We start from the raw sequence: 24,306 nt of genomic DNA on the forward strand, positions 1-24,306 counted from the left end.
GGACACCAAGAGCTGGTCAGGAAATAGAGTTCAAGGGGACAAATGGAAGGTTTTGGAGTCACGCAGACACAAATTCAAATCCTGTCTCAGAGATTTGTTGCTGAACCTCTCAGAGCCTCAGTCTCCTTGTCTGTAAAATGGAACTAATGCCCGTCTCATGGATTATTGAGAAGACTCAATGGCTACTGTTAGGATTTTGCACAAGGGCAGTTACCTGGGAAACCATGATTCATTCATATAGAAGTGCAAGATTCTGTATTGTTATTGTTCTACTCAACTTCATTTTATCTGAACCCGATTACTCAGCTGGGACATCACTCTCATGTAGAAACTGCTGTGAGTGTCTCATCCCATACCCTCCTGGGCCACCTCTGAGTTTGCCTGCAGATGGGGAATAGAGAACCCTACATGCTGCTGGTTTTCCTCCCCAAGCATGTATATTCTTTGCTCTTCTACATGAGGTGTTTTTTCACCATTGTGGGTGTTTGCTCTATCAAGAAATGAAGGGGAGATTATCCCCTGGGCTACTCTCATCCAACAAGGAAGAGAATCAGTGGACAAATGCTGCATCTTCCCTGTCTTCCAATGGAACAGTTGTGTTCTTCATGGTTTCTCAGGGGTCTGCCACAGAATTGAGCCCCAGCTGCTCACAGTGGTTACCCACTCATGAGCATATATCTGCTGGTTTTTCTCCTTTTCCTGTCTCACTTCCCTACCTCCAAACTTGGGAGTCTTACTACTTCCTGGGCTTTACCCAAGAATAGGGGTCCAGATGCTATCTGTCCCCAGATTCTCTCAAACCTGTCTTATTGTTGTCCCAGAACTCACCAGGGATGCAGGAGGCTGGATGCAGGATTCCCCAGCTCATGGACCAAGCAGGTCTGTAGAATCTTTTCTGCTCTGTTGCTCTTTCCTGCAGCCAGGGAAATCTCTAGTTTTAGAATCAGGATGATTTGCTCTTACATTATTGTTCTTCCAAATCTATTATCTTTTTCATATTCTTGCTGAGTTCTATTGGGTCTAAAACATTAAAAGTCAGGAAAAAATATCCTTTTTCTCTAATCTACACTGCTTCCCTGAGGCAAAGAAATGTAAAAATAAGCTAAACAAAGCCTGGCTGATTAAATAAGAGTAAGGGTTGGGGAAAGGGCTGAGTATAGGAAAATATGATAAGAAAAACTCAGTCGGTATTTCAGAATATTAACCCACCTCATAGAGACAAGAAAAGTGAGGTACAAAGAGATCAAATGTCATGGTCAAGGCTCACACAGTTAATAAAAGAGCTGGGACCAGGTCCCAATGATGTGCTACATTTAGCCAAAAGTGTGGCTCTCAGAAAGTGCGTTGAAATCCACGATCCCACATAGAATTAGGGTCCCCGAAGAGTAAGGTCTTCAGTACTTGCTGCATTAAAGCAAATTCTGTCTTGCAGATCTTCAGTGTCTGCTGCATTAAATCAAATTCTGTCTTGCGGGTCTTCAGTTCCTGCTGCATTAAATCAAATTCTGTCTTGCAGAGACTAACATTGGCAGGGATCCAAAAAAAGTCTTTGCAGCACAGGACTATCCATTGTGAAGAACGGCAACCACAGTCAGCAAGGCTCTGTTCCTTTAACGTGAAGACATTTTCCTTGTGGCGCTTGGTATTGCACATTCGATCTGTGTTCCATGCACAGCTTAGGCACTGAAAAGTAACCAGCTAAATTAGAGATTTCACCAACAGGTCCAGAACCATCTCCAGCTTCAGCTTGCCTTGATTTAGCCTGCAGGGTCTGTGCTCAGTCACCGAGCCAACCTTTGAAGTTGCGGAATGGGAAATAAGGGTCATGGAGTCTGAATGCATATCGTATACTGGATTTTTCTTTGGCTTCCTAATGTATTCAGATCAGAAATGAATAATGATTCTGTGCAGCAAGATTACCAGTCCTTTCAATCTTTTTGAGCATTATTTTTGTTCTTCACCTCTGAAGACAGCACAGAGAGGATGGGTTCAGAGGAAATAAATGTTCCCTATACTCCTGGGTGTGCTCTCATGTTCAGCCTTGTGGCCTGCCCCTCTCTCTGGGTGTCAGATGTCCGTATTCGCTGCAGCCCTGTGCAGCTGTGTGAGAACACTGGGTGACTTGCAAAAAATCCATGACGCGGAATCCATAGACAAATAGCAATGGTAAATTTATGAGCTAGGTTTCTTATGCGTCGTTATTTCAAGCCACTAGAATCGTATAATATTGCCTTCCCTGACAAGGCTCTAATACCCACTTGGCACAATCCCTCTGTTACGCCTTTTCTTGTAGGAAGAAAAAGAAGAAACAGTAGATGATGCTAACAAGCAGCATGTGAGTCACTGTGTGACCTTGGGAGCGATTCAAGGTCTGAGCATCTTCAAGTGCTGCGGGATAAGGCCAACCGTGCCATGTGGGTGATGTCATGGGGTGGGGGAGGTGTCAAGGGATGCATCCCTTCTGGCCTTGCAGTTTTCTGCTCCATAGAGGCCTGACAGGGCTGTCCCTACAATAACTCCTGGGCTCTGAGCCACTTCCCCAGATCCCAGCCTCTCCCCCGGCCTTGCCAGCTGAGACTTTTGGAACAGGTCCGGACTGGGTTTCACTGTTTTCAGATTTCCAAGGGGAGCTAGGAGTGTAGTACAGCTTCACAAGATCAGCCTCAGAAGGTCCGTGAGGGATGCGTTTGCATCTGGGGAAATTACACAAAGGAGGCCCTCTGCCGTCAGGAGAGGATTGTTCTGGTAAAGGAGCGTCTCCCACCCCAGGCAGCTCCCAGCTGACTGCTCTAATGGACAGTGGTGGTTGGGTGCACAAGCATTGTAAATGAGCTTATAAGCCAACGTTCATTTCTTTTTACTTTGAAATCTGTGAGATGGCAGCAGGTCCGTTTCCTTAATGGTGTTTATTTTAGAGATAATCAAATGTATTTGAAAGGTGTGATCCCACAGCAATAAAGGTGTAGGGAGGCAGCCCTGAAAACTGAAGGAGACCATGATATCCATCAGCTCTATTGTGCACACCAGATGTACTGCCCAGGTACCCCTTCAGCAATGGAGCACTTTTCCTGCAGCTGCAAAGAGCACTAACAGCAGCTCTTTCAGGAAAGCACTTCAGCTCAAGAAAACTGCCTTATCCAATGCCACACCTGCTTCCAATTCAGATGGGCCTCCTGGGTCAACCCAGAGGTAAAAAGGCCTTGGTCTTTTGCCCCAACTTAGGGCTCTAAATCTCTAAAGCTGAGGTCTTTATTGGGATTGCACTGCAGTTCAGTTCAACTTCTCCTGCTCAATCCTGCCTGCATCCCTTTCCTTCCACAGGTATTGATCCCAAGAACCCTCCCTAATACACCTCTTGCAAATGATTCTCTGTCTCAGAGTTTGTTGTGTTGCTCTCTGCCAGCCCCCTCAGTTTCCATTCCTCCTGTCCATCAGCACCTCGAGTTTATTTGGGAGTTGCCTGTCCCACATTGTGACAGAGTCTTGGAGGGGCTGTAAACCAGTCCACTGTCAGCCCAGGGCCAACTGCATGGCATGAGCCAATCACACTTTCTCTGGGCCTTTGCAGCTTGGCTGAGACACATAAGACAATGAATGGGGCTTGCCCATTCCAGGGACGCACCTAGACTGGACAGCCAGGTTGTTCTTCCCTCCTGTTCCCACATCCAATTATCTTACTTCCCAGCCACACTGAGAGATATCTTATGTCCCTGCAACAATTTCCCATTTTGCTTGTCAGCCAGATTAGGTTTTTGTTGTTTTAATGGAATCAGGATCTGAACACAGACTTGGGCAGGGGCAGGAAGGGGAGAACAGCCAAAAAGAGGAGGCCTCTGAAGCCGGGCCCTGCAGTGGGAGAAGGAGCTGGCAGGGGAAAGAAGGGCTGAGGGTCCTCCAGGGAGAGGAGCAGCATGTGCAGAGGCCTGGGGCTGACAGGAAGCCAGGCATGGTTCAGAAGTGCAAGCAGAGGATGAACAAAAAGGTTTCCTGTGCTTCTAAATAGGACCCCATGGTCTGTTTGCTGAAACACCAGAGCACGAGGTATATGCAGAGCATGGCGTCCGTGGGTTTTTCTAGGCAGTACCTTTGAGTTTCCAGAAAGAAGATGTTGTGAGCCAACAGCTGAGGACCAGCCTTGGCCCACACTCCTTAGAAGCTGTGACTGCAACTGTTCACTCTCAGGGAGGCACAGTCATTTGTGTTCTCATTCCCATAGGGTGGAGGTGATGGTGGGGAAAAGGGTGGAGAAAGCAAGGCTGAAACAGAGTGTGAGGTGCTGGGATGGGAGGGCGTAGATGTGGGAATAAATGTTCAGGCAGGCAGGATGGCTGTTAGGCAGCACGTGGTCTCCAGGGCTGAAACAGGGAAGAGGCCTGAAATACGGGCAGCCCTGTAGTTAACAAGGATGGTGGAATCTACAGGGATAGAGGACCATCAGGTATCAGAGGGCATAGGGATTGGGGGATGCCCCAGCCTACATTATCACAAGAGAAAGGAAGAGGAGTCATGGTGGCCACAGCCCTTCTTCTTCTGGAAATCCTTCCCTGCCTCAGAGATGCTCCTCACCCGAATTCCCGCAGCAGCGTCCGTTTACTGCCTGCTGCCCTGGCCTGGAGTCTTAGGAAACTACCACCACTGCAACCACAGGCGTGTTCTTCAAAGAATGAGTCAGCCATTGGCCAAGGCAGGAATCCAATGGAAGGGTGTCAGAGCTGGAAGGAACCTGAGGGATCATTTTTGTACAGCCACTCCATTTTACAAATAAAGAAACTGAGGCCCAGGAAGGGGTCTTAGGCCACATTAGTGGACTTGAGCTTCCTAATCTACAGTCACAGATGATCTCTGTGGCTCAAATTTCATCCAAACCTGGGAAATAGAGGATACCCCTAAGAGCACACTCTTGTAGTTTAGGTACAGGTGTTACAGAAACGTGTCCACAGTCAACCACTAATGTAGCTGTTTATAATTCCAAACATGCTGAATTACAGAGCCCTTAAGGAAGGATTAAAAGACAAATAAAGAGAGACTTGGTTCCTTATCTCTCAGGGCAAATCTCCAATCATTGATACTGCTAGACTCAAGATATGCAGGGAGAAGGGATGGAACAGAAGCGCCTGAATGTCTTGTTGCTGGGTTCCACATGCTTTTGGTAACCAAGCTAATGTCCAGAAGCATGAGGTCTGAAAGCCCACCTGGATCCAAGCAGCTATGGTTCTCTTCTATTCTCAGGCATGAACCCAGGCTTTCTCTTTTGAAATCCAGCTATGCAAGGAAGTCTCTGACTCTCAGGAAGTGCCTGGATTGTCTTGTACATAAAATGAAGTATTCATCTTCTATGGGATGCTGAAGGTGAAACAAGATCCTATTTCTAGCCATCCTCTTCCTTTGGAAGAGCCAAAGTGCTGGACGTGCATCAGGCCAGTAGGAATATACCTTCTTTCTGAAATGGTGATTATAAATTATAGACAGCAACAACAGCCCCAAAGTGGCAGGTGTTGACAGGAGTAAAAAGGGAGGAAATAAGAGCTCTCTGTGTTTAAATGCTGAGTTGGGAGCTTTGGGTACCACCTACCAGGTTGTAAAAATCTGTAAGAGAAACTTTGAAACCACAAATATACCTCATTGCCTCCATTAAGAACCCACTATGGTAAGGTGTGTCCTCCAGGCTGAGATACAGCAGGAATCCAGGAACTGGTCCATGAGCACGTGTGGGTAGTGTGAGGGGGCAGGGCAAGGGTGCCTGCCAAGAGTGGGCCTAGGGCAGGAGGAGGGGGTGAAGCACAGACAAAACCTGTGAAAGCCAGACTACTGAGGGAGTAGCTTCATGTCTTCACGAAGACAGCTGTAAAATGCAGAGGTGTGGCAAAGCCTGCTCTCCCATCACTGAACCTTTTTCTTTCTCTTCTTGGGTCCACAGCTAGACCACACTTCCCAGCCTCCCGTGCAGCTGGATGTGGTCATGTGACTGACTTCCAGCCAATGGAACGGGAGCATGAAAGCCTTCCGTGCATGACCCTTTCTTTATTCCCCATCTGTCTGCTCAAGGTCAATGTGCATCGGGATGATCTTGGGTGACCTTGGAAGCTACATGATGAAGGTGGCAGAGCTTCTCTCAGCCTGGGTCTCTGAATGACTGGTTTGAGCTGATATCCCCATTTACTTTGTTCCCTTTCTCCAGCCAAGGGAACAAAGAACAACCTAGAAACATTTTGTACTGTTACATAAGTAAAAACATATTCCTTCACTGTGTAAAGGCACTGAAATTTGGGGTGTTACATGGTATAGCACATAGTAATGCACTAATATGAAGAGCAAGCCTCTGAATCCCTTAAAATTGCTTTGAGAACTAATAGAGAATGATCATGGTAGCATCATTAGCCATTTGTGCAACCCTCTGTAGCGAATCAGGGGCATCTTTAAACTAGTAAGGATACAAGTAGAGGAGATGTCATTATTCCTGGTTTCACAGCTGAGTATGTTGAGGCTTAAAGAGATTCAATAACTTGCACAGGCTGGCACACCTGGTAAGTCCTTTGTCAAAACTCACATTTCTAGAAAGACTGTTGAGTACTGTGTGGGAAAGGACCTTCTTAAATCTCACATAAGAGACCATGTCAACACTCCACCCATATTGCGGTCGTTCCCTTTACCATTCCCACCCCAACAGGCAGCATTTGTGTCTTTATCTGAGGGCTGCCCGCAGCCTGCTGGAGTTCACTCTGCCTGTGCTTATGGAGGGCTGGAAATGCCTGGAATTTACAGCCCTCTAGGGATGCACTTGACCAAGGATGACAATGCAGGGGTACATGCTCCAGCCTCACCCTGACCAAGATACTCTGGGGTGTGACCTGCACTGTCGCCAGGGTTCCCTGCAAGATGTAGCCAAGGGGAAGCCTTCAGGGCACTTTGCCTGACACTGCACCCTTGCATGGCCTCCTGCTAGCTGGTCACACCCACCCTCCCACTCCTCTACTGGTTTTCTTTCCTAATCAACCACTTTTCTTTTAGTGCTTGCCTTGGGGATAGAAACCTACCCTAAGATATTTAGAGTCCATCTCACTTCTTTTTCTAAGTGAGGAAGCTGATGGGCAGAGAGGAAGGGACTTGCTGGAGGTCACAGAGGAGAAGGGGGCTAGAGCCCAGGTCCCTCAGTGTCATCCACTGCTGCTCTGACAGCGGACGCCTACTACAATAACTAAAGAAGAAGTCAGGATTCTGACTGGAGTCAAACTGACTGAATACCCAACCAGCCCTTACCTGGACTCCTGAAGCTCTGATACGTACCCATCGTACTGTAAGAACAGGCAGACGTTCAACTAACATATATTTATCGAGCATGTTTTGGTGCCAGGTAGTGTTCTGGGTGCTGGAGAATCAAGGTGAACAGATGGTTCATGTCCCTGCCTATCATTAAGGAGAGAGGGAGAGAGAGACACCATGATATGAGGGAGTGATAAATGCTAAGAAGAAAAATAAACAGGGATCAGGGGTTTGACAGTGACACGGGATGCTGTGTTATATAGGGGGTCAGGGATAGCGCTCTGAGGAGTTGACACAAGAAGATGAGATAAAATGAAAGTGAATGTTTCTCTCTAGGTTCCCCCTCTGGCAGTAGGACAGTGTGGCATCTGGTTGGCACTCAGTGGCCATCATCGGTGGGCAGCTGGCTCTGCTTGGAGGGGCTTCCTCTGGGTCCATGCCTTGTGCAGTGTTGTCACAGAGCTTGGAGGACTGGCTGGCTCTTGCTGCAAGAGGGCAAGGGACACAGGCTAGCAGCAAGGGGGCTGTGGCTTGTGACTGTGTCCACAGAGCCTGTACCCACCCCCAACCCCAGAATGGTCTTCCAGTCCCCAAAGGACAGAATCGGAGTTGTCTTCAGCCATTTCAGACACGCCATTATCTTGAAAAGAAGGAGATCTGGAGTTATGCATCAGATATTCTCCCCAAGACTTCAGATAGCACATACGTGCCAAGTTTAAGGCAGAAATCTTCCCTTCTTAAACTGTAACTATCTGAAAACCCTGTGAGAGCTCAAAACTTGAGACTGTAGGATTTGCAGTCAGGCAAATATTGGCCCTGCCCCAATGCTATGTGCTCTAGGGTTCCTCACAGGCCCTCTCTAAACTCAGACCTGAAAGATGATGCCAGTCTGAAGGAACAGATAGCCAGGGCAAAGCCCCTAGCGAAGAAACATGCTCAGGTTTTCAGGGACCATTTGTGAAGGGGGTAATTAAGGTGCTCCCTCCTAGGCCTGCTCTGATGTCATTGTGACCAGCTGTACCTCCTGCTTCCCCTGCAGCCACCCATGGCCCCACACATGGCTTGCCGCATCTGGAGGTCATGCAGCAAGCCCAGTGCTTCTTGGGAGAGACGTACCTGGCCCTACCCCAGGGGCTGTGTCACCTCCCAGGCAAGGCTCTCTCTCCCCAACCAGGACACGGTGTTCCCTACTCTCCTTTAACTCCCACTGTGACTGGTTTTGTCGGGGGAGAGAGGATGCTTTACAAAATACTTATCTTTATGCTTTGATTTTACAGCAGCAAAGAAAGTTACCTTTGGGCTCATCTTCCAAAGACAACCTTCCAAATTCTTGAGTGTATTTCATTATTGCCTTTTTTATAATAAATATTTTTCCATGGTTGAGAAATCACATTTTTTCCTCTTCCTACCAATTCATTTATTTTCTTGGCCTGCCACTTCCCATAAAAGGTGCAACATATGGTAGAGGAATTTTCCTCCACCTGGGGTTTTGGAAATAATTCAGAATGGTTCTTTGGCTTTTGCTGGCTAGAATGTGTGTTTTCTTTTATGAAATCTGCTACTTAGAATCAAGGGTCATAAAACCGAATATAATCTGGGAAGACAGATTAATTTTTGTTATAGTAAAAACTGCTTCTCACAAAGGAATGCTGAAACATGGACACATGCGCTGCTGGAACCCAAAATGTTCAAAGTAATTATGTCACGGTGCCTTTTCTTCCTTTTTTCCTTATTTGTATTTTTTCAGTCTTTTTTTTTTTTTTTTTTTTTTTGACGAAGTCTCGAACTGTTGCCCGGGCTGGAGTGCAAAAGCACGATCTCAGCTCACTGCAAACTCTGCCTTCCGGGTTCAAGCACTTCTCCTGCTTCAGCCTCCCAAGTAGCTGGGATTACAGGCACCCACCACCATGCTCATTTTTTGTATTTTTTTTTTTTTTTTTAGTAGAGATGGGGTTTCACTATGTTGGCCAGGCTGGTCTCAAACTCCTGACCACATGATCTGCCCTCCTTGGCCTCTCAAAGTGCTGGGAATACAGGCGTGAGCCACTGCCTCCGGCCCAGTCTTTCTACAAAACATGTCATACTTGTATAATAAAAATATTTTTAAAATTCACTAAAATAAGGGGGGAAAACAAATAAAAGGCAAATCCAGTTAAGTGTACTATATCTGGTATGTTACAGGATGATAATAGATGTTTCATGAAGAACTAGTCCAGTGATGAAATAAGTTGGGAAACATTGAGTTAAACAAAGCTAATTGGATTTATTCCCTGCAGGACTTCTCAGAGCCTTTAATATCCTGGTGGGCCTTATGATCTTTAAGAGGGTGCTATACCTAGTGATGTTACCAGGCTTATCTCATCTCTGAATCCCCATTCTGAGGAATATCTCTCCAGACTGATTATCTGTGGAACACTCTGGAAAACCCTGTTGCCAAGCTCTGACCATGTGCAGAATCAGGGAAATGCTCAGGTCTCATTAGGCCAAGTTCTAATATGATCTGCAGAGTTGAATGAAGCCTTGTTAGGTTGGGAAATTTGAGACCACATCAGCTATTAAATGAGAAACACTGCTGAGATCTCACTGGCAAATTAAGACATGTGGCCAGATCAATTATGGATTTTCCAATTACAAGATTTGGAAAGGTAGAAAGACATTCCTGGGCATTTGGTTAGTAGGATCACTGAGCTTTTGGTTCAGCACAGATGATAAGACTTGGATAAACAGAGGGAATTCCCTGAACCCCAAGGGAATGAAATATTGTGTTAGCTTATTTTGTGTTGTTATAAAGGAATACCTGAGACTGGGTAATTTATAAAGAAAAGAAGTTTATTTGACTCACAGTTCTGCAGACTGTACAAGAAGCATGGAGCCCACATCTGCTTGGTTTCTGATGAGGCGTCAAGAAGCTTTTAGTCATGGCAGGAGGGAAGGGAAGCCAGCATGTCACAGGGCGAGAGAGTGAGCAAGAGAGGAAGGAAGAGGTGCCAGCCTCCTTTAAACAGCCAGCTCTCCTGTGAACTAAGATTGAGAACTCATTCATTACCATGGGGAGGGCACCAAGCCATTCATCAGGGATCTGCCCCCTTGACCCCAACACCTTCCACTAGGCCCCACCTCTAACACTGCGGATTACATTTCAACATGAGATTTGGAGGGGACAAACATCCAAACCGTATTAAATATACTTGCAAATAAAACAGTCCAAAGAAGCATAAAAGGGATAATGGAGAGTGCGATCAGCGGACAGATCAGGGCTCCCTATATGCACTCAAGCCTCACCAGCACAAGTGCTGGGCCTCCAACTGCCAAATCTGCATCTCTTTGCCTGAGGGCTCCCTCTGGCCATTGGAGCCCGCAATGAGCAGCAGGCCAGAAATGCATAAGCACTGATGTGCGGCAGCTTGAAACCAGTGACTGGTGGGAACTGGCGAACAAACACCCCAGAACATCCCACCTTGTAGGCAGGATGGCCCTGATGTGCACGGGCTACAATGGCTCCCAGAATTCCTCAAAGGCTAAATCTCCAGATGCCCATAGTGGCCCCTGGTTTGATAACACACCGTTGGTTGCCTGCCTTCCTGTCTCTGTCTTACTTTCCCTAGGAAACAAGGTAAGTTCTGCAGGAGTTTCTACTCTGGCTAGAAAGCCTGATTTCCTGGGTTTTCATGATTCTTCAAGGCGAGATTTGTACCACTGCAGTGAGTTAAGAACAGTTTCATTTTATTTCTGACAGAGGGCAGCATTTCGTTTTCTTTCACAGAGAGATGTATTCCTGGGCTTGCAAATGACTCTAGCTCAAAATAAAGAAAAACAAATTGAAATGAGGATTTTAATCACTGTGAAGGGAATGAAAGGCTGTGTCAGCGTTTCCATGGTAAGTGCCGTCTTTCAGGGATTTATCATCCCAGCTGTAAAAATATGCTTTATGCTAGGATTTGGCAAGAGCAACCCTCAGTCACTTAAAACCTATATATTATTAAAGATTCTACTTTCAATCAAGTCAGAAACGTGACTCTGTATAAATGCCACAGAATGCTCCTCTGACCCTTGTGACTGCCAACTGCTGCCTGCCACATTCCCTGCCAAACCAGCTCAGCACTGAGAAGTGGCAAAGGCACAGCAGCTGGACCTCCCCAGAGGATGCTTTGCGTTCTGGAAATGGTTCCGCTGAGGAAGAGGGCCTGGTTCTTTGTGGAGGCTAAGTGCGGCCTTTTGGGGTCTCCTGCCTAGGGGTCTGTAGGTGGCTGTTCTCTGAGCACTGGCTCACTTGCTCCCTCTCCCGCATCCCAGGTCCCAGAGCTACTCAAGGGGAAGGGGATGTGTCAGCACAGCCGCACATCACCCTTGGCCCCTTGGCTTGGGATGCCGAAGCCACTGCAGACAGCGTAAGTGGAAGAAACTCAGGTTGAGCTGACAGGAAGTGTTAGACTTGTGCTGATTTTACCTGGCAACCCGCACTCCCGTGGTGTGAGGGGAAGAAAGGCAGCTAGGTCAAGTTAGCAGCCAAAAGAGAAAGCAAAACAGGGCTCAGTCTGAATTTTTATGTCACATCACATAAAAGCCACCTCTGCTTGGCTTTAAATAAGACCAAATTTGCAGAAACTTTGGTATGTCCTTTATTCGAAATAGGGTTGTGGAGGTGGGGGCGGGGGGCTCTTTATGATAAGAGCAGAATGTCACTTTTTACGACCCAAGATGAATCCTTAGTGTGGTGCCAGTGGTGTTTATCAGGTCTTAGGCATTAGCAATTTAATCTTTCCCCTAACACAGCAAGTGGTGCATACTCTGATTTCCATTTTCAAAATGAACAAATCGACACCCAGAGCTTAAGGAATTCACCCTTATGAAGGTCTCATGGAGAGTCAATAAGGAGCAGGCACTTAAAGGCATATCTTTCTGACTCTAAGTCATGGGGCTCCATATATTGCACTTGGGAGCAGGCACAAATTCTTCTCCCAGGAAACAGTGCAGGAGCAGGGTTCCAGGGTTCCACCAGCCCATCTCCTCACCCATCCCCAGGTGGTGGGCATCCTGGCACAGTGCTCAGTGTGCCCCAGCCCTAGCAGATTTCCTGCTGTTGAGATAGACAATGGCTGCAGAGGGCAGGGCTAGGAGCAGTGGCTAAACTCTAAAGCGTTTTGATTGCTAACATTTTTTGAGTGGTTACTGTCTATCAGTCACAGTTGGAAGCACTGTATATCTGTTACCTCTCTTAGAACCACTCCCAGCAACTGTCTGAGGTAGGTAATAGCATTGTCCCCATTTTATAGGTGAGGAAACTGAGGAGCAGAGAGGTTAAATAACTTGCCCAAGGTCACATAGCCAGTAGAAAGTGGAAGTGGGATTCAAGCTCAGGCAGCTTGACTCCCCAGACCAAACTGAGGACTGGTGTCCTGTGTGGGTAGCAGGAGGTGAGGGTTGAGGAGGGTGCACTTCACCAACCTCTGAATATTCACGCAGGGGCTAGGTGTTCATTGGTAACCCAATCATAAGTGGCTGGGCTGGACAGGACTTCAAGCCAGCCAGTCCCGCCTCTCATCTTCCTGTTGACCGTGTTGATTCTGTAAGAGGCAAGGGCTGCCCGAGGGTATCCTCCTGTTCTCTAGGATGCGACACTCTAGGCAGAGCCAGAGTGGGATCCTGAGTCTCCTGGGCCTCCTGTTCCTGCAGGAGACAAGATCTTGTGACGGAGTCTCCCATGAGCAGGGTAAGGCAAGTTCCTCCTGTACTTTGTCCCCATGGTGACTCAGGTGAGATGGCCCCTGAAAAGCTGTGACTGGGAGAGTTACATTCAAAGTCTGGGCAGGGCTCCTGCAGGCTATCCTGCACCCCTCGGACAAGCCAGGTTGACTTCCCTCCTCCATCTCTCAGTCTGGAGAAGGAAAGAGATAACAAATAGCTGGGGGTGAGATGGACATAATTAGCGGTTCTAGAGTGCATCATAAAGCAGAAAAACCGATTCCTGTTAGGCTGGGAGTGCCGTCTGTGCTACCCCAGGAAAATGGGATCACACAAGCAATTGTACAAGGCAATAACACCCCTGATGCTGAAGCTGTAACATCTGTTACACCAAGACATTTTGGTTATGACTTCATCATGCATTTCTGAGTTGGTCTGAGACAATTTTTCATTGGCACTTAGATATATTGGTTTATAAGGCAATAGTGGAATTGAACCTTTCAAAGAGTTCAGGCTCTTCATGGGGGATGTGGTGGGGGAGAATGAGGGAGATGGGAGGAGACAGGAATAGAGAAAAGCTATAATATAAACAAAAGAAGAGCAAATAGTGGCAAATATTGGAAAAGATATTTATTCTCACTAGTAATCAAGGACATGATAATTCAAACAAAAAATGATTCTTTTGCATATCAGACCAGCAAAGACGTAAAAGAATGATCAAACCCAATTCTGGAAAGGAGTTGAGCATGTTATTGAAGGGACCACACTGTTATTACATTGCTGGGGTATAAAAATTTCAAGCATTATCTCCTTGATCCAGCATGAAAAATTTATTTAAGAGTAATCAGATAAATGCTTAAAGGACATGTGTACAAGAATGTCTACAGTGGTATTGTTAGACTAACAAAAAAGGATAAACTGCTGAATGTAAATTAATAGAGGACCAGAATGGCAGAGTGAGAACCTTCATAAATCTGTTTCTTCATAAAAGCAATGAAAACACTGGCAAAAAATTGTTAAAATTAACTTTTTCTTAACTCCAAAAATCAACCAAAAGCTTGCAACAATACAAGTTTACTTAAGAAGAACTACTGAACCTCCATAAGAGTAGCAATTTATGGCTTTACTTTGTTTTACTTTTTTAAAGACAGGGTCTCACTCTGTCACCCAGGCTGAAGGGCAGTGGTGCAATCATGGCTCACTGTAACCTCAAACTCCTAGGCTCAAGAAATCCCCCCACCTCAGCCTCCCAGGGAGCTGGGACTACAGGCCCATGCCACCACACTTGACTAATTTTTTTAATTTAATTTTTTTTTTATAGAGATGAGGTCTTGCTATATTGCCCAGGTTGGTCAGTTTATGGCTTTGTGACCTGACCTACTCCCAACAATCACTGCCTAGCTCTACTGTAACTACAAAAACTGGCAGCCTTGGAGCTACCAGCTGGGGTTTAGAACATCTAAAAAAAATCCCATCCCTAAAGCATCCACACTAAAGAGCAGGCCAAAAATTTAAAAGAAAGATTTAGGAAATGAGATGTCCATAACACATTTTGAAAAGTTTTGACAGATCCCTGGCAATCCAGAAAACCACATGCATATCCAGAACTATGTACATGCCTAGGAAAAAAAATGAAAGGGCCTCATCTCTCATCTCTGGCTTACCTCGAAGCTCTGCACAAGCAAAACAGGAAAGCCACGGCTGAGGGGTAAACTGCTTGTGTATTGGAAGCATGCCTCAACACACACACACAGTCCCTTGGGAAGGATAGAAGACTTATTGGTTCAAGGAATTTAAACTAACTTCTGACCAATAATTAACTGACAACTAAGCTACTGAGTAGAAACTTCAGTGGCCACACACTACAAGGAATACAGACTTCAGAGAAGTAATCCAGGAAGGTCACTCAGTAAACAGTAATAACAACAATAAATCCTGGGAAGAGAATAAATCTGATTTTCAGACTACCACATTATATTATCTAAAATGTCTAGTTTTCAACAAAAATTATAAGACATGAAGGAAACGGAAAAGTATAGTTAATATCCAGGGAAAAAAGCAATTGGCAGAAACTATTCATAAAGGAGGGCTTATATTGGATCACCAAATGAAGACTTTAAATCAGCTATTATAAACATGTTCAAAGAACCATGTCTTAAGGAATAAAGAAAAATATTACAATGTCCTGCCCCAAATAGGTAATTTCAATAAAGAGACAAATATTATAAAAAAGAACCAGGTGGAAATTCTGGAGTCAAAAAGTACAATAGCTGAAATGAAAAATTCACTAGAGAGGCTCAACAGCAGGTTTTAGCTAGCAGAAGAATGAGTAAATTTGAAGATAAGTCCATTGAGACTATCCATTCTGATCAAGAGACAGAAAAAAGAATAAAGAGAAATGAACAGAGCTTCAAAAACCAGTAGGAGTCCATCAAGTGTACCAATATATGTATAATAGAATCCCAGAAGGAGAGAAGAAAAAAAGTGCAAAACACTATTTGAAGAAATCATGGCTAAAAACTCAAATTTGATGAAAAACTTTTAATCTACACATCCAAGAAGCCCAATAAACTCCAAGAAAGACAAATTCAAGTCAATATACACCAAGACATAACACAGTCAAAATCTTGGAAACCGGAAAAAAAAAAAGGGATTCTTAATAAGACGAATAACGGACTTCTCATCAGAAATGAAGGTCAGAAGGCAGCACGATAACATATTCAAAATGCTGAAAGTAAAAAACTGTCAATTAGGAATTCTATAATCATCAACACTATTTTTCAAAAATGAAGTCAAAATTAAGATATTCCAAATTAACAAAAAGTGACAGAATTTATCACTAGCAGACCTGCCCTACAGAAAAATGAAATAATTCCTTGTCCATTTTTTTCACTATTAACCTTGATATCGTTTGGATTTATATCCCCACCCAAATCTCATGGCTAATTGCAATCCCCAGTGTTGGAGGAGGGGCCTGGTGGGAGGTGATTGGATCATGGGGGTAGACATCCCACTTGCTGTTCTTGTAATAGTGAGTGAGTTCTCCAGCAAAAGAAACCACCATCAGAGTGAACAGGCAACCTACAGAATGGGAGAAAATTTTTGCAACCTACTCATCTGACAAAGGGCTAATATCCAGAATCTACAATGAACTCAAACAAATTTACAAGAAAAAAACAAACAACCCCATCAAAAAGTGGGTGAAGGATATGAACAGACACTTCTCAAAAGAAGACATTTATGCAGCCAAAAAACATATGAAAAAATGCTCACCATCACTGGCCATCAGAGAAATGCAAATCAAAACCACAATGAGATACCATCTCACACCAGTTAGAATGGCGATCATTAAAAAGTCAGGAAACAACAGGTGCTGGAGAGGATGTGGAGAAATAGGAACACTTTTACACTGTTGGTGAGACTGTAAACTAGTTCAACCATTGTGGAAGTCGGTGTGGCAATTCCTCAGGGATCTAGAACTAGAAATACCATTTGACCCAGCCATCCCATTACTGGGTATATACCCAAAGGATTATAAATCATGCTGCTATAAAGACACATGCACACGTGTGTTTACTGCGGCACTATTCACAAAAGCAAAGACTTGGAACCAACCCAAATGTCCAACAATGACAGACTGGATTAAGAAAATGTGGCACATATACACCATGGAATACTATGCAGCCATAAAAAATGGTGAGTTCATGTCCTTTGTAGGGACATGGATGAAGCTGGAAACCATCATTCTCAGCAAACTATCGCAAGAACAAAAAACCAAACACCGCATGTTCTCACTCATAGGTGGGAGTTGAACAATGAGAACACATGGACACAGGAAGGGGAACATCACACACCGGGGACTGTTGTGGGGTTGGGGGAGAGGGGAGGGATAGCATTAGGAGATATACCTAATGCTAAATGACGAGTTAATGGGTGCAGCACATCAACATGGCACATGTATACATATGTAACAAACCTGCACGTTGTGCACGTGTACCCTAAAACTTAAAGTATAATAATTTTAAAAAAAATAGTGATTGAGTTCTCACGCGATCTGGTTGTTTAAAGGTGTGTAGCATCTCCCTGTTTGCTCTCTTCCTCCTGCTTGACCATGTAAGATATGCCTGCTTCCTCTTTGCCTTCTGCCATGATTGTAAGTTTCCTGAGGCCCCCCAGTAGTGCTTACCGTACAGTCTGTGGAACTGAGTCAATTAAACCTCTTTTCTTTATAAATTACCCAGTCTCAGGTATTTCTTTATAGCAGTGTGAGAATGACTAATACAAATCTTCCCAAATATGAAGAGAATTTGCAATTGACTGGGGACAGTACAGTGAGAATACATTTCCCAAGGGCTATGACTTAACTTGCTCACAGCCATCCTTCCCTGCTCTCCAATCCAGCCGTATATAGGCCTTTCTGCTTTTGACCACTTTGCCCACAGTACGTAGATGCTCTGAGAGCCCTCTGGGAACCTTTGGTAATGCTTTCCTAGAGCTTCTTGGGATATTGTACTTATACCTTGCAGAAACTTTAGAAACTACCTGGGTATGATGCCAGCTTCCCCCTTCCTAGCTGTGTGACTTTGAGCAAGTTACCTAATCTTTCTGTGCCTGTTTCCTATCTCACCAGCAGGAAGTCAAGGAATACTCAGCTCCCAGGTAGCACTCTCCTGTGCTAGCTGCACAGCCCTTCAGGGAGCAGAGGGAAAGGCCAACTGTGTCCAGATAGGGGCTAAGGGATGGGGGACTGAAGGGTCTCTTTGGTGAATGAATCCCTATTCTCCTTGAGGCATTCACCCATACCCTGCATCCTCCTTGACTTCTTCTTGTTTAGCCTCTGCAAGGCACTTCCCGATGGCCCCACCTACCTCCATCCAGCCCCCTTCCAGTTTGGTGGCCACCAGCCCCAGTGAAAGTGGAGCTAGGAAAGAGGAAGAAGGGAAGAGATCCTTAAACAGTGGTGGCTCTTACCGTGCAAAGGCCAGGTGCTGGTCAAGTTCATGCCCTGCACCTTGATTTTTTGTTTTTAATTTTTTACTGCTTACTAAAAATAAAATAAAACGATAAAATTAAAATAAGATTCTTTAGGCCTTGTGGTTGCCCTATAACTTTTCCTGTTACTTCTCCAAATGAGCTCTCCTCTTCCCTTCCCTTCCCAGCCTACTTTGCCTCATCCACTCTGCCAGAACCTTGCCTCAATGACCTTTCATAGTGCTGGCCCTGGCTGACCATTGCACTGGGCCTGCCTTAATTCCAGAAGCTTTTCTCTCTGTCTCTTTGCCATTGAATTGGTTTCTTTAAATATTCTCATCCTTATGCTTCCTAATACCCTGAGGTCATTGCCCCCCTGGGCCAGTGGCCTCAGAGTTTCCAGCGAGAGCTACCTCCAGCCCTTCTTATGGGCTGGGCATACAAGAAACACTCAGCTCCTGGCATCCTGGACTGGCATGTGGTGAAGGTTCAGACTGCCTCCCTGGAGTAGATTTGCTGGAGATTTCTTATTAAGAAGTTGTCAAATAGGAAAAGGAAGTTGTAAGAACAACACCCCAACTGAGGAAGATATTAAATTTCCGGAATTTGGCCCAGAATAAGGACCAGACATTTTCTCCCACAGTAGTTTATACCTGACTGATCTCAGAAAGAGGAATATATCTTGTAGCGACTCTGGAGCTAGAGGCAGGGGCTCAGGACCCTTCATTAAAATACCCCCAAGGATGAAAAAAGATTTTTTTCTGAACATTTCTAGGGGCTTTATAAATAATAGTGAATCTTCACAGAAGGCTTCACAGAAAGGCAGGTAGGAAGGGGGCTTCTTTCTTTGGAAATAGAGATACCAAGGTGGGAAGTGATTTATCTGAGAGCATGAAATGCCAGTGGCCGTGAAAGGGAATGGCTTCCTAAGCACCTGATTGAATCCACAATTTTTTGATGCTGACAAACCACTTATTTGAAAAAACGCTGACTCACAGCATTTATCAAACACCTTTATAGGCTGGGTCCTGGTGAAGATGCTTGACACAATTTGTCCATACGGTATTCTTAAATGTTGGTTCCATTACCATCCCCGATTCACTGATGAGGAGACTGAGGTTCAGAGTGGTTCCCTAACTCAGGTTACACAACTGGCAAGTGAAGGAACTGAGATTGTAACCCAGCCATCTCCCTGCCAAAGCCACCGCCCTCCCTCTGTTCTACTACTCAGTCTAGCAAACAGTTTGTAAATATGTATCAACACCTTTAAGAATATTCCTGCTTTTTGATCCAGTAACCCTACTTCTGGCAACTTATTCTCATGAAATAATTCTAAATGTAGAATAAGTGTTTTACACTTCAACATAGCTAAGGACACAATGATGTTTGCCTCTTTTCTTCCCCAAATCTCACTGAAACGACAGAAGAAATACAAAAATAAAAATTGAGTGGTAGTGGTTGTGGACAGTCAGGAGTAGGGTCAATGTCTAGGAGATTAAGGAACTTCTGGGAAACAGGAAAGAACAGACTGATGATGAAGTGAAACAGAGGCTGTCATGCTGCAGAGCTGAATGCAAATCATTACAGAGTGAATCCTCTCTGCCCAGAATTCCAGAAGGAAGCAATAAGCGCTAGGAGAAAGGGCGAGTTAGGGGTGGTCTGCAGGATGGTTGTGCTAGTTCCCTTCCGCTGTCCATAACGGTTCCCCTGTACACACACAGGAACCCGAGGCTAGCTCCTATATAAGAAGCTACATTCCCTGCCACAGCAATGGCATTCGCACGTGGAGTAAGGAAATGTCCTCCAGCCACCAACACTCTTCAGTCCATATGTTCATCTACAAACATCAACAGACAGGCAGGAATTGCCAGATATTTCAGAAAAGCCAGAGCCTGAAAGAAGCACCAAACACAAAAATAGAACTGACTCTGAGAAAGTAGAATTTATACCTAAAACATAAGAAACTTTTAAGTAACTAAAATGAATATGCCAGAGAGAGTTAAGAGAATAGCACATCCATTTAAAAGTAAATAAAGTCTCTATGAAAAAGAGACAATCAGAATCCTTGGAAATTAAAACCAGGACTGCCATTAAAAAAAAAAAAAAACCTCAAGAAATGAGCTGACTAGACAAATGAAAACCAAATTAGTAAACTGGAAGATCAAGCTAAAGGATTCTTCCCAAATGTATTAGGAAAGAAAATAAAGAGATGCCATCTTGTTTAAAGTTAAGTGATATGAAGTATAGAAGCAAACATTGATATATGTTTCTTATAGGATTTCCAGAGGAGAGAACCAGAGAATGAATAGAAGGAAATAAAAAGGATACAGTAGAAGAAAATGTCCTAGTGCTAAAGAAAGATGTCAGATAGAAAAGGACCCATTGAGAGCTGAGAAAGAATACAAGGCAAGCTTCTAAAATTCATTTTTTAAAGGCAATAAATCTAATAGGAAAATGGATAAAGAGCACAGAAAATTTACGTAAGAGAATATGAATATGGTTAACAAATAGGTGAAAAGAGCTCAATCTTACATATTATTAGATAAATGCAAATTATACTTTTCACCCATCAAATTGACACAAAAGAAATGTGCCCTAAAATCCAGTGTTGCCTATGATATGATAAATCAGCAATTTCATAAATGTCATTTGTTACAGCCTTCCAGTGGGCATCTTGGCAGCCGCTATAAATAAAAAATTTAAATGCAATTTAGCATTAACATTTCTAGGAGTTGGGTGCGGTGACTCATGCCTGTAATCCCAGCACTTTGGGTGGATCACTTGAGGTCAGGAATTCCAGACCAGCCTGGCCAACATGGCAAAACTCTGTCTCTACAAAAAGACAAAAAATTAGCCGAGCATTATAGTGAGTGCCTGTAGTCCCAGCTGCTTGGGATATTGAGGCAGGAGAGTTGCTTGAACCCGGGAGGTGAAGGTTGGAGTGAGCCAAGATTGCACCACTGCACTCCAGCCTGGGCGACAGAGCAAGGCTCTATATTAAAGGAAAAACAAAACAAAACAAAACAAAACATTACTAGGAATCCATTCTGCAGAAATATTCACCCATATCCACAAAGATGTGGCCAGGCACAGTGGCTCATGCCTGTAATCCCAGCACTTTGGGAGGCCAAGGCAGGTGGATCGCTTGAGCCCAAGAATTCAAGACCAACCTGGGCAACATGGCAAAACCCCAAATCTACTAAAAATACAAAAATTAGCCCAGTGTGGTGGTGCACACCTATAGTCCCAGCTACTTGGGAGGCTGAGGCATGAGAATTCCTTGAGCCCAGGAGGCAGAGGTTATAGTGAGCCAAGATCATATCACTGCACTTCAGCCTGGATAACAGAGTGAGACTCTGCCTCAAAAAAAAAAGAAAAAAATGTATGTACAAGGATATTCATTGGACCATTGTCTGTAACAGTGATAATTGGAAATCACGTGAGTGTTCATGAACAGAAAAATAATTAAATACATTATGAGGTGTGTATTTGTACATGCACACATTATGGACTTCTATGCAACCATCAGAAATAATGAGGTAGAATGATGTTTATATTCTAATATGAAAAGATTTTGAAGACAAAGTGAAAAAAATCAGTGTTGAAGTGTGGGTCTACTTTGATTTTTCTTGCCAGTGTTTCTTCAGTTCAGGGTAGTTTCCTTTTATTATTTCTTTGATTATTATTTTTTTCCTACTGAGAATCCTGTTAGATGAATGTTCAAACTTCTAGACCTATGTCTATTAATTATCTTCTCACACCCTTTACATCTTTGTCCATTTGTGTGCCCTTTCTGGTAAAAACTTCAACCAGACTTTACAAGTTATCACTTGCTCTTCAGCAGTTTCATCTCAACTCTTAAGGTTTTTAAAAGTTTGAATAGTCAAACTTTTGTTTCTACTCCCTCTAATTGTTTCTAGTTTCATATCAGCCTACTTTTATATGGATGTAATGTCCTCCTCATTTCCTCTGGGGATATTAACTGCACTACTTTTAAAGTGTTCTTCAGTTTGCTCTGTTAACCCTGTTTCCCTGAGAGTTGGGTCCAACTTGCCTGTTGGACCAGGGGCCTGCTTTTTGGGATGCTGCCTCTTAAATATTTTGCTCTCCTACCTCCCTTCACCCTCACTTTGAAACTGCCTTTATAAAAATTATATCACTGAGAAAATTATGGCAGTGGGGAAGATTTGATCTAGCCAGCCTTTAGTTTTTAAGCAGCTGAGCTAACTTTGGAAGACATTTAGTTTATAGTTTAAATGATAATAGCCCTTCCGCAAAACTCAATCACCTTTATAAAGCAAATGGAAGGCTACCAGGCTAGGAGGAGAAGATGAGCCTGAATTCTGCTAAGGCAAGCTATTTGGGTCACATGTGGCCCAGGAAGGCTTTGAACGTGGCCCAACATAAATTATAAACTTCCTTAAAACAGTATGAGATTTTTTTTGTGACTTTTTTTTTTTTTTTGCTCCTCAGCTATTGTTAGTGTTAGTGTATTTTATGTGTGGCCCAAGACAACTCCTCTTCTTTCAATGTGGCCCAGGGAAACCAAAAGATTGGACACCCCTGTGCTAAGGTGTAGATTGCCACCCATTATTCTGGAGGGCACAATATATGCAACTTCCCCAATTACTCCTGCAAATAATATCACTATTGTAGATTGGCCTTTTGAGATATCTTTTCAGGTTTTTTGCATATCTGATACTGATGGCTCCTGTGGCCCCACCCAGAAGCAACTTAGCACAAGAGAACAGCTTCAACTCCTCATTATTTCATCTCCAACCCAACCAAACAGCAGCAAGCACCCATTGCATAGCCACCCCAACCCCTTCCCCAAGACTACCTTTGAAAAACTCCTAACCTATGAATCTTGAGGAGATTGATTTGAGTAATAATTCCATCTCCCAGGTGGCATGACCAGCCTCACATCAATTAATCCTCTTTCTTCACTGCAATGCCATGCTCTTTATTTGTGCAGCAGGCAGGAAACTCATCAGGTGGTTACAACTTCACCAAAGAATTTAAAATGTGATGATTCTAACAATTGTCTGGGATGTGGGGAAATGGGTTCTCTGTACTATTCTATGGGAGGGTAAATTGGTACAGTCATTTTGGAGGGCAATTTGGCAATATCTATAAAATTTAAATATGCATCACCTTTAATTTAATCATCCATATTGTGGTTCTGAACTATAGAGATATGCTCATCTGTGTACACAAAGACATTTACTACAAATTTGTTTGCAAATATGAAAATTGGAAACACTCTAAATGGTCATCAGTTAGAGAATGGTCAGATCAATATTAAGAAATTCCATGGCCTAGTTGAAAACAGAGTTACTGACATGTACTGATGTAAAAAGAGCTCTAAGACATCACGTTTTTTAAAAAGCTGCAGAAAAATACATACAATGTGCTACATTAAAAAAAAACACACAAAACAAAACCTGTATTTTCATAGGTACTTACACTGTGAATAAACTCATAGGAAGAAGTGGAGGTTGAAGTCCAGACTGATAATAGCTGTTATTTCTGGGCAGCCAATCAGATGTCAGGGAGATTTATTATTTTAAATGCTAATAAGAGTAGATTAATTCATAAAATTAAAAATAAAAAATATTTTAAAGATAAGCAAATGAGAGAGGGAGCTGTATTCAGGGCCTTCAGGACATGTAGCAGCAACAGGTTTTTGCTTAGAAAGCAAGTCCCCAGAGTCTGGCTTGAGCTCTGTGTTTGGGGATTTCAGATCCCTGCATCAATCAGATATCTGCTTGGGAACTGGTGGGGGTAGGGGCAGGTGCATGGTGGCCCTGCAGAGTGTACAGACACAGAGTACAGAGCTGGGGGTGGAGCAGGATGCCTAGTGTCCACGGGGTTGAGAACTGTTTCCCAAAACCCCGCTTCTACCAGGGCTCTCAGGAAGAAGAGAAACTTCTAACTAGACTTAGAGAGAGATTTTCATGTTTTTATCAGGACACTGAAAAAACATTTATCGAAATTCTCATCCTTCATAATAAGCTACAGAAAAGGGAGTCCCACAGTCAGAAGAGTTGAAAGATGCTGTATACTATGGATACTAGAGCACACATTATGGTACCAAAGGCTTGAAATCCATAGTTCAGATACCTGCCTAACTCAGCACTTATTTATTTGATAAAGGACCCCCTCTAGTAAAAGCAAAGTAACATCCTAGGAAACTACTTTAGGAAACACTGTGTTGCCTCTTCCCATTTTTTTCCACATACTAATGAACATAAATGAGACAAGGAAAGGAGGTTTGCACAGCTGCTTGAAAAGAGAAAGGAGTAGCAGGGATAAATGTTGCCTGTCTCAAATATTGATTCTTACCTCAGTCCTCCTAAAGGAGCTGTTTCCACTGTGAGTTTAGATTCAAAC

Source organism: Pan paniscus, chromosome 2 (genome assembly GCF_029289425.2).
Source record: "Pan paniscus chromosome 2, NHGRI_mPanPan1-v2.0_pri, whole genome shotgun sequence".
In the NCBI taxonomy this organism is placed as follows: domain Eukaryota; kingdom Metazoa; phylum Chordata; class Mammalia; order Primates; family Hominidae; genus Pan; species Pan paniscus.